This window comes from Neovison vison, chromosome X (assembly GCF_020171115.1).
Source record: "Neovison vison isolate M4711 chromosome X, ASM_NN_V1, whole genome shotgun sequence".
Lineage (NCBI taxonomy): Eukaryota > Metazoa > Chordata > Mammalia > Carnivora > Mustelidae > Neogale > Neogale vison.
In genome coordinates, this window is record NC_058105.1 from 27608784 (window position 1) to 27620721 (window position 11938).

At 35.7% G+C, this 11938-nt stretch overlaps 1 pseudogene; it reads right to left on the reverse strand.

Moving 5' to 3' along the window:
* Positions 1-5346: 5346 nt before the first annotated feature.
* On the reverse strand, positions 5347-5842 carry LOC122896754 (annotated as a pseudogene).
* Positions 5843-11938: the final 6096 nt, after the last annotated feature.

Consider the following 11938-nt stretch of genomic DNA (forward strand, 5'->3'; position numbering starts at 1 on the left):
ATGTTATGTTAGTTTCAGGTGTACAATATACTGATTTGATAGTTCTATACATTACTCAGTGCTTACGACATTAAGTGTAGTAACATCTGTCCCTACATTAAGATATTGCTGTCTATATTTCTCTTTTTTATTATGTTACTCACCATACAGTGCATCATTAGTTTTTGATGTAGTGTTCCATGATTCATTGTCTGCCTACAACACCCAGTGCTCCATGCAATATGTGCCCTCCTTAATATCCATCACCAGGCTCACCCATCCCCCCACTACCTCCCCTCTAAAACCCACAGTTTGTTTCTTGGAATCCATAGTCTCTTATGGTTCATCTCTCCCTCTGATTTCCCGCCCTTCATTTTTCCCTTCCTTCTCCTAATGTTGCCCATGCTATTCCTCATGGTCCACAAATATGTGAAGCCATATGATAATTGACTTTTTCTCTTTGACTTATTTCACTTAGCATAATCTCCTCTAGTTTCATCCATGTTGATGCAAAAGTTAGGTATTCATCGTTTCTGATGGCTGAGTAATATTCCATTGTGTATATGGACCACATCTTCTTTATCCATTTGTCTGTTGAAGGGCATCTCAGCTCCTTCCACAGTTGGGACATTATGGAAATTGCTACTCTGAACACTTGGGTACACGTCGCCCTTCTTTTCACTACATCTCTATCTTTGGGGTAAATATCCAGTAGTTCAATTGCTGGGTCATAGAGTAGCTCTATTTTTAATTTTTTGAGGAACCTCCACACTATACCAGCTTGCATTCCCACCAACAGTGTAAGACAGTTCCTCTTTCTCCACAGCCTCTCCAACATTTATTGTTTCTTGCCCTGTCAATTGTTGCCATTCTAACTGTGGAAGGTGGTATCTCAGTACAGTTTTGATTTGAATTTCCCTTATGGCTAATGATGATGAACATTTTTTCATGTGTCTGTTAGCCATTTGTATGTCTTCATTGAAGAAGTGTTTGTTCATGTCTTCTGCCCATTTTCTGACTTGATTAGTAGTTTTTTGGGTGTTGAGTTTAAGAAGTTCTGTATAGATCTTGGATATTAGCCCTTTGTCTGTAGTGTCATTTGCAGATATCTTCTCCAATTTTGTGGGTTGCCACTTTGTTTTGTTGACTGTTTCTCCACAGATTTGCATTCAGACATTCCTAAGAGTTCCCTTTTCTCCACATCTTCACCAACATTTGTTATTTCTGGTTTTGTTTGTTTGTTTGTTTGTTTGTTTCCAACAGACACCCTAAAAGGTATGAGGTAATATCCTATTGTGGTTTTGAATTGCATTTTGCTAATGATTAGTGATGTTGAGCATTGGCAACATGTATGTCTTCTTTGGGAAAATGTCTGTTCAGTTCCTTTGCCCGTTTTTTAATTGGGTCATTTGTTTCTTTGCTATTGAATTCAAGTGTTCCTTATATATTTTGATCATTCACCCCTTATCAAATATGTGGCTTGCAAATGTTTTCTCTCATTCCATAAGTTGCCTTTTCATCTTGTTGATATTTTATTTTTATTGTGCAGTAACTTTAAAGTTTGACATAGTTCCACTTGTTTATTCTTCCTTTTCTTCCCTTTGCATGTAGTCTTGAATCCAAAAAAATCATTGTCAAGACAATATCAGGGAGTTTTTTCCTGTGATTTACTTATAGTGGTTTTATGATTTAAAGTGTTATGCTTAAGTTTTTAATCTATTTTTAGTTAAAACCAGACAAAGACCCCACCTAAAAGAATTACAGACCAATATCCCTGATGAACACGGATGCAAAAATCCTCACCAAAATACTAGCCAATAGGATTCAACAGTACATTAAAAGGATTATTCACAAAGACCAATTGGCATTTATTCCTGGGCTGCAAGGTTGGTTCAACATCTGCAAATCAATCAATGTGATATAATACATTAATAAAAGAAAGAACAAGAACCATATGATATTCTCAATAGATGCTGAAAAAGCATTTGATGAAGTACAGCATTCTTCCTTGATCAAAACTCTTCACATTGTAGGGACAGAGGGTACATACCTCAATATCATAAAAACCGTCTATGAAAAACCCACAGGAAATACCATTCTCAATGGGGGAAAACAGAGCTTTTCTGCTAAGGTCAGGAACTTGGCAGGGATGTTCACTCTCACCACTGCTATTCAACATAGTACTAGAAGTCCTAGCCTCAGCAGTCAGACAAAAAAAAAAAAAAAGAAGAAGAAGAAGAAGAAAGAAATTAAAGGCATCTAAATCAGCAAAGAAGTCAGACTCTCAGTTTTCGCAGATGATATGATACTTTATGTGGAAAACCCAAAAGACTCCACTCCAAAACTGCTAGAACTCATACAGGAATTCAGGAAAGTGTCAGGATATAAAATCAATGCACAGAAATCAGTTGGATTTCTATATGCCAACAGCGGGACAGAAGAAAGAGAAATTAAGCATTCAATCCCATTTATAATTGCACACAAAACCATGAGATACCTAGGAATAAATCTAATCAAACAGGCAAAGAATCTGTACTCAGAAAACTATGAAGTACTCATGAAAGAAATTGAGGAAGACACAAAGAAATGGATAAACGTCCCATGCTCATGGACTGGAAGAACAAATATTGTGAAAATGTCTGTGCTATCCAGAGCAATATATACATTCAATGTAATCCCTATCAAAATACCATCAACATTTTTCACAGAGCTGGAACACATAATCCTAAAATTTATACAGAACCAGAAAATACCCTAATAGCCAGAGGGTTGTTGGGGGCTGGGGGAGGACAAATAGGGTGGCTGGATTATAGACATTGGGGAGGGTATATGCTATGGTGATTGCTGTGAATTGTGTAAGACTGATGATTCACACACAGACCTGTACCCCTGAAGCAAATAATACATTATATGTTAAGAGAGAGAGAGAGAACCAAGGCCAATATTTTCTGTACTTACTATGAGCCAGGTAGTGTTCTAAGTTTCTTATTGATGTTGTTTTACCTGTAGTGACTGATTTAATACTCATGACAATCCTGAGGTAGCTGCTGTTATTATCACCATTTTACATATAGGTAAACTAAGGCACAGAGAGGTCAACTAGCTTGCCTAAGGTCTCACAGCTAGCACATTGTAGTGATGGAATTTGAAAATCATGTAGTCTGGCTATAGATGCTTGATTCTATAAATTCAGGATTTAACTACTATGAAATGTATCCTAAATAAAATTAAATTGACAAAGGAAATGAACAGCTAATTTATAGAACTGTATTAAAAGTACATAAAGTATATAAAGCATAACTATATTAAAATATGTCCAATCTTTTTAGTAATCAAATAATTTCAAATTAAAACAGCAATGAGACACCCATTTTGCCTATTAAGTTATCATGGATTAATAAATGGTAATAAAACTAGTAGAGATGAGCACTCTCATATATTTCTTATAAAGTAAAAATTATTACAATGTCTTTCAAAAAATAAAGTTTTTAGCATATTTCTAACCTTCAGATACATGTACCCTCTGACACTATTTTTCTAGGAATCTTGCCTAACTTTTTAAAGTAGGAAAATATTAATGGAAGCACAATGCTGATAGTTGAAAATAATTCAAATTACAAAAATGTCATTCACTCATTTATTCATTCATAAATTCAATCACAATTATTTGTTCACCAGCAACAACATGCCAGATACTGAGACTCTGGGAATCTAGTAATGAGACACATAAAATCACTTCTCTCAAAAGGTTTCCATCTCTTTGGAGGAAGATAGGCAATAAATAAAAAAGAAAAATATCAAGTACTTATAAGCATTATAATGAAGAAAAACATGATGAGTTGATGGAGAGAAATTGGAAACTATTTTAAATAAATAGGTGATGGCATTTAAAGTGAAACAAAGGTAAACTCTAAGACAGAAAAACATTTGCCATATCTAAGTGATAGAAAGATGGCTGGTTCTGTCCTATCAACCAATGAAGGAGGAAGATTTACATAGGACTTTGTAGGCTCAGGAAGGAATTTGAATTTTATTCTAAATGTCCTGAGAAGTTACTGAAAGATCTTGAAAAGAATATAACAAACTGATTATATTTTCAAGGCTCACTTTGGCTGGTTTTCGGATGAAATTAAAGGAAACAAAACAAGAAACAGAAGAAAAAATTTTTTAAAGATTTTTTAAAAATTTATTCATGAGACGGAAAAAGAGAGGCAGAGGCAGAGGCAAATGGAGAAGCAGGCTCCCTACTCAGGCAGAGGCTCGATGTGGGACTCAATTCCAGGACCCTGGGTCCATGACCTGGGCCGAAGGCAGACACTTAACTGACTGAGCCACCCAGGTGCCCAAAACAGAAGAAATTTTTTGAAAGCTATTACAGTAGTCTAGATGAAAGTTAATTAATGTTGCCTTAGACTAGAGCATTCATGAAGACTGACGGAAGTGGATGGATTCCAGATATATTTTGGAAGTAGAAGTCAAAGCGTGAGTGGTTAACTTTGTTAAATAGTGCTTATGAGTTGAGAAAGTTGAGCCAGAGCAGTGACTATTGGATATGGTAATGTTGGAGGTCCCTGGAGATGTTAAAGGAAGTTTTAGTGGCTTGGTAGTGGTGAAACCCTGAATGAGTAGAAAATGCTAGATGACAGAAAACAATAGTCAAGGGCCTTGTGGTACATCTGCACACTGCAGATATTTAACTTGGTAAATATTTTGGAAGGCTGTTTAACATGGTGAATATTTTCAGAGTATTTAGTATATTATGATCATACTCAAAATAAAATTTAAAGAAAAAACCAGGATTCAAAATTATAAATAGAATTTAATTTTGTAAATAATAAATAAGCATACTGGAACCAGGATATTTAGGAAACTATTAAAAACAATACTTTTATAAATTCCATAAAATGCACATGTGATTATGAATAAGTATCATACCTATTTTGGGATAAAATACTGGCTTTTGGCTAAACAGATCAAATAGAAAAAATAAATTTAATGCCCCAAACAATTATATGCAATGGATATTCAAGGCTGCTTGGAAATAAGTCAAACAGTGACTATTAAATTTGTGAATATCAAGTATACATTATATATCTAAATTGTTTAAATCTTTTTGGGGTTTTTTTCTTTAAGAATTTCTTTCTTTCTTTCTTTCTTTCTTTTTTTTTTTGGTTTAGGTTTTATTTCATCATCATAAACTGAACTCTACAATCCAGCTGGACCTGAGGGTAAGGAACTATGGAACCCGCAGAATTGTAGCGAGAGCAGAGATTCTTGGGTAGTTCGAGCAGGTGGTTGTGGAGGGGCACTCTCCTGAACTGCAGAAGGAATGCTCTGCTAGTTAAGATAAAACACAAGTCAGATTTATTAGATCTGTCCACAGTCAGCACTGGTGATCTTCTTGCTAGTCTTGCCGTTCCTGGACCTGAAGCACTCCATGGCCTCCACAGTGTTCATGCCCTCTATGACCTTGCCAACAACTACATGCTTGCCATCCAACTATTTGGTCTTGGCAGTGCAGATGAAGAACTGGGAACAGTTTTGTGGGGTCCAGCGGTGGCCATGGAGAGGATGCCCCGACCCGTGTGCTTCAGGATGAAATTCTCATCATCAAACTTCTCCCCATAGATGGACTTGCCACCAGTGCCGTTATGGCGTGTGAAGTCCCCACACTGGTACATAAATCCTGGAATAATCCTGTGAAAGCAGGAACATTTATAACCAAATCCTTTCTTTCCAGTACTCAGAGCACAAAAGTTCTCTGCTATCTTTGGAACTTTGTCTACAAACAGCTCGAAGGAGACGCAGCCCAAGGACTCACCGTTCACAGCAATGTCAAAGAGAACACTGTGGGGCTGACCATGGCAGGGCAGTGTGGGCAGCTCCGGGGAGGCAGTGTCTGCTCTTTATGAATTTCTCCCATAATTCTTCATTGGACATATACTTCATATTTTTTGTTACTACTATGAATAGGAAATTTTTGGTTATATAACTTAACTGGTTATTACTGATAATTTGGAAAGTTACTGATAATATTATCCAGATATCTTGATAATTTATTTTATTGATTATAAAGGTTTTCAGATGATTCTTTGACTCTCCTGTGTGGATAATCATCTCATCTCAGAAAGATCAATTTCTTTTTTCACTCTATACATTTTATTCATTTTCCTTTTCATGTTGTATTATTTCTCTTCTATAACTCACTCTTTTCTTGTATTAGTATCTCCTCTCCTAATTTTCTTGTCATTAGTATTTTTATAATAAACATTACAGAGAAGTTCTAGGTTCATGGAAAAATAAATAGGAAATACAGAATTTTTCCATATACCCCTGCCCTCACACATGCATAACCTCTACCATTATCAACATTCCGAATGCCGTGGTACATTTGTTACAAGTGATAAATCTATATTGATATATCATTTTACCCCAAGTCCATAGTTTACATTAGGGTTCACTCTTGGTGCTGTACATCCTATGAGTTTGAACAAATTTATGATGACATGTTTATAGTATCATAAAGAGTAGTTTCACTGCCCTAAAAATCTTCTATATTATACTTATTCATTCTTCCATCATTCCTAACCCCTGAAAACCACTAATCTTTTTATGATCTTCATAGTTTTGTTTTTTCCAGAACGTCATATTTGCAATAATACAACATGTGGCCTTTTCAGATTGGTTTCTTTAACTTAGTAATATGCATTTAAATTCTCACTATGTCTTTTCATGGCTTGATAGCTCATTTTCTTTTAGTGTTGAATAACATTCCATTGTCGGGATGTACCATAGTTTATTTATTCAGTAGCTTAAAGACATCTCAGTTACTTCCAAGTTATGGATCATGTTAAGTTAAGTTAAGACATCTCAGTTACTTCCAATTATGAATTAAGCTGCTATAGGCATCATGTGAGGTTTTTTTGTGGATATAAGTTTTCAACTCCTTTCGGTAAATATCAAGGAGTGTGATTTCTGGATCACATGATAAGTAAGATTAGTTTTGTAAAAACAGCCAACTGTCTTCCATGGTGACTGTACCATTTTGGATACCTACCAGCAATGAATGAGAATTCCTGTTGCTCCACATCCTTGCCAACATTTGGGGTCATCAGTATTCTGGATTTGACCATCCTAATAGGTATATAGTACTATCTCATTGTTTTAATTTACATTTCCCTAATGACATATGATGTAGAGCATCTTTTCAAATGCTTGTTATCTGTACATTTTCTTTGGCGAGGTGTCTGTTAAGGTCTTTGTCTCATTTTGAAATCAGGTTGCTAGTTTTATTGTTGAATATTAAGAGTTCTTTCTGTATTTGGGGCAAATGTCCTTTATCAGGTATATCTTTTTGCAATTATTTTCTCCCAGTCTGTAGACTGCCTTTTCATTCTCTTGACAATATATTTCGCAGAGCAGAAATGTTTACCTTTAATGAACTTCAGCTTATAAAAAATGTATTTCAAAGATCATACCTTTGATATTATAACTAAAAAGTCACTGCCAAACCTAAGGACATTTAAAGTTTGTCTTACATCATCTTCTAGGAATTTTATAGTTTTCCATTTTACATTTATGTCTATGATGCATTTTGAGCCAATACTTGTGAAGGTAGTAAGGTCTGGGTCTAGATTCCCTTTTACAGATGGATGTCTATTTGTTTCAGTACCATTTCCTGAAAAAAACCAACATTTTTCCTCCGTTGTAATGTCTTTGTTCCTTTGTGAAAGATCAGTTGACTATATGTATGTGGGTCTACTTCTGAGCTTGCTATTTCACTCCATTAAACTATTTGTCTATTCTTTCACCAATACCACACTGTGTTGATTACCATAGCTTTATAGCAAGTCTTGAAGTAGGGTAATGTCTTTCTTCCAACGTTGTTCTTGTCCTTCAATATTGTACTGTCTATTCTGGTCTTTTGCCTCTCCATATCAAATTTGGAATCAGTTTGTTGAGATACCCAAGATAACTGCTGGTATTTTCATTGGGACTGCATTGAATCAATAGACCAAATAGGGAAAAACTGACATCTTGACAATATTGAGTCTTTCTATCCATCAACATGGAACATCTGTATTTATTCAGTTCTTTGATCTTTTTATCAGAGTTTTGTAGTTTTTCTCATGTAGATCTTCTACATTTTTATTTGATTTACATTTAAATATTTCATGTTTCTGGATGCTATGGAAATGGTATTATATTTCTTTTTTTTTAATTTGGGGATTTATTTCCAATTTATTTATTTTCAGAAAAACATTATTCAATATTTTTTCACCACACCCAGTGCTCCATGCAAGCCGTGCCCTCTATAATACCCATCACCTGGTACCCCAACCTCCCACCCCCCCGCCACTTCAAACCCCTCAGATTGTTTTTCAGAGTCCATAGTCTCTCATGGTTCACCTCCCCTTCCAATTTACCCAAATTCCCTTCTCCTCTCTAATCTTATTTCAAATTCCATTTGCTCATTGTAGTTATTTAGGGAAATGATTGACTTTTGACTTTATATCCTCCAACTTTGCTATAATCATTTATTAGTTCCAGGATTTTTTTGTTGATACTCTCAGATTTTATACCTAAACAATCATTTCATCTGTGAACAAAGATAGTATTTTGTCTTCCTACCATATCTGTATACCTACCAAGGTATACAGATATGGTAGGTACCTATCAAGGTAACTTGATAGGTATACAGATATGGTAGGAAGACAAAACACTATCTTTCCTTTTCTTATCTTACTGTACTAGCTAGGACTTCCGGTATGAAGTTGAAAATGAGTGGTAAGGGGGGATATTCTTCCTTTGCTCCTGATCTTAGAAATTTGAGTTTCATACCATTAAGTATGACATTAGCTGTAGGATTCTGTAGATATTTTTATCAATTGAAGAAGTTCCCCTCTATTCATAGTTTACTGAGAGTTTTTATCATGAATGGATATTGGATTTCATAAAATGCTTTTTCTGCATCCATTGATATACTCATGTAATTTTTCTTAGACTGTTGATTTGATAGATTACATTAATTGATTTTATAATGCAAACCAACTGGCATAACTGAGATAAATCCCACTTGGTCATGATGTATAATTTTTTATACATTGTTTGATCTGATTTGCTAATATTTTTTCTAAGTTCAATTAGCCAACATATAGTATATCATCAGTTTTTGATGTAGTATTCAATTATTCATTAGTTGCATATAACACCCAGTGCTCATTTTTTTTATGATTTTTGTATCTATGTTCATGAGAGATACTGGTCTGTAGTTTTCTTTTCTTGAAATGTCTTTGTCTGGCTTTGCTATTAGGCTAATGGCGCCCTTATAGAGTGATTTAAGAAGTATCCCCCTGCTTGCAAAATATTGTATAGGACTGGTATAATTTCTCCCCTAAATGTTTGATAGAATTCACCAATGAACCCATAAGGGCCTGATGCATTATGCTTTATAAAGTTATTAATTATTAATTCAACCTATTTAAAAGATATGGGCCTGCTAAGATAGCATATTTCTTGTTGTGTGAGTTTTGGCAGGTTGTATCTTTCAAGAAACTGTTCTATTTCATCTAGGTTACCAAATTTGTGGGCATAGACTTCATAGTATCCCTTTATTATCCTTTCAATGTCCATGGGATGTGTGGTGATATCTGCTCTTTCATTTCTGATATTAGTTATTTGTGTTCTCTCTTTTTTTCTTAGCTAGGTTGGCTAGAGGCTTATTGATTTTAATTATCTTTTTAAAGAACTAGTTTTATATTTCATTGATTTCTCTGTTGATTTTCTGTTTTCAATCTCATTGGTTTCTGCTCTCATTTTTATTATTTCTTTTCATCTTCTTTCTTTGAATTTAATTTGTTCTTCTTTTTCTAGTTTTCTAAGATAGAAACTCAGATGATTGTATTTAGAGTTTTCTTCTAATATATGCAAACAATGTTATATATTTTTTTTCTTTTGGGTCTTTTATTTGTCTCCATTTTAGCAAAACTGGAACAAGACTCTTTAGTGTTTAATGAAAACAAAATTGGTATTTTGTTTTCATTTACAGGATTGGCTCATGTTATTACAGAACTTTTAGCGTTCTACATTTTTGCCCATTAAGGATTGGCTCATGTTATTACAGAACTTTTAGCGTTCTACATTTTTGCCCATTAAGAATCAATCAAGCTCCCCAGTAATTTTGACTAATGTTTCTTTTTTTTTTGCAAGTTCATTTTTTTTCCAATTTATTTATTTTCAGAAAAACAGTATTCATTATTTTTTCACCACACCCAGTGCTCCATGCAAGCCGTGCCCTCTATAATACCCACCACCTGGTACCCCAACCTCCCACCCCCCCACCACTTCAAACCCCTCAGATTGTTTTTCAGAGTCCATAGTCTCTCATGGTTCACCTCCCCTTCCAATTTACCCAAAAGCACATACCCTCCCCAATGTCCATAACCCTACCCCCCTTCTCCCAACCCCCCTCCCCCCAGCCACCCACAGTTTGTTTCATGAGATTAAGAGTCACTTATGGTTTGTCTCCCTCCCTATCCCATCTTGTTTCATGGATTCTTCTCCTACCCACTTAAGCCCCCATGTTGCATCACCACTTCCTCATATCAGGGAGATCATATGATAGTTGTCTTTCTCCGCTTGACTTATTTCGCTAAGCATGATACGCTCTAGTTCCATCCATGTTGTCGCAAATGGCAAGATTTCGTTTCTTTTGATGGCTGCATAGTATTCCATTGTGTATATATACCACATCTTCTTGATCCATTCATCTGTTGATGGACATCTAGGTTCTTTCCATAGTTTGGCTATTGTGGACATTGCTGCTATAAACATTCGGGTGCACGTGCCCCTTTGGATCACTACGTTTGTATCTTTAGGGTAAATACCCAGTAGTGCAATTGCTGGGTCATAGGGCAGTTCTATTTTCAACATTTTGAGGAACCTCCATGCTGTTTTCCAGAGTGGTTGCACCAGCTTGCATTCCCACCAACAGTGTAGGAGGGTTCCCCTTTCTCTGCATCCTCGCCAGCATCTGTCATTTCCTGACTTGTTGATTTTAGCCATTCTGACTGGTGTGAGGTGATATCTCATTGGGGTTTTGATTTGTATTTCATGTGTCTGTTGGCCATCTGGATGTCTTCTTTGCAGAAACGTCTGTTCATGTCCTCTGCCCATTTCTTGATTGGATTATTTGTTCTTTGTGTGTTGAGTTTGTTAAGTTCTTTATAGATTTTGGACACTAGTCCTTTATCTGATATGTCGTTTGCAAATATCTTCTCCCATTCTGTCAGTTGTCTTTTGATTTTGTTAACTGTTTCCTTTGCTGTGCAAAAGCTTTTGATCTTGATGAAATCCCAATAGTTCATTTTTGCCTTTGCTTCCCTTGCCTTTGGCGATGTTCCTAGGAAGATGTTGCTGCGGCTGAGGTCGAAGAGGTTGCTGCCTGTGTTCTCCTCAAGGATTTTGATGGATTCCTTTCTCACATTGAGGTCCTTAATCCATTTTGAGTCTATTTTTGTGTGTGGTGTAAGGAAATGGTCCAATTTCATTTTTCTGCACGTGGCTGTCCAATTTTCCCAACACCATTTATTAAAGAGGCTGTCTTTTTTCCATTGGACATTCTTTCCTGCTTTGTCAAAGATTAGTTGACCATAGAGTTGAGGGTCTATTTCTGGGCTCTCTATTCTATTCCATTGATCTATGTGTCTGTTTTTGTGCCAGTACCATGCTGTCTTGATGATGACAGCTTTGTAATAGAGCTTGAAGTCTGGAATTGTGATGCCACCAACTTTGGCTTTCTTTTTCGGCAAAGAAGAAGTCAAATTATCACTCTTCGCAGATGATATGATACTCTATGTGGAAAACCCAAAAGACTCCACTCCAAAACTGCTAGAACTTGTACAGGAATTCAGTAAAGTGTCAGGATATAAGATCAATGCACAGAAATCAGCTGCATTAC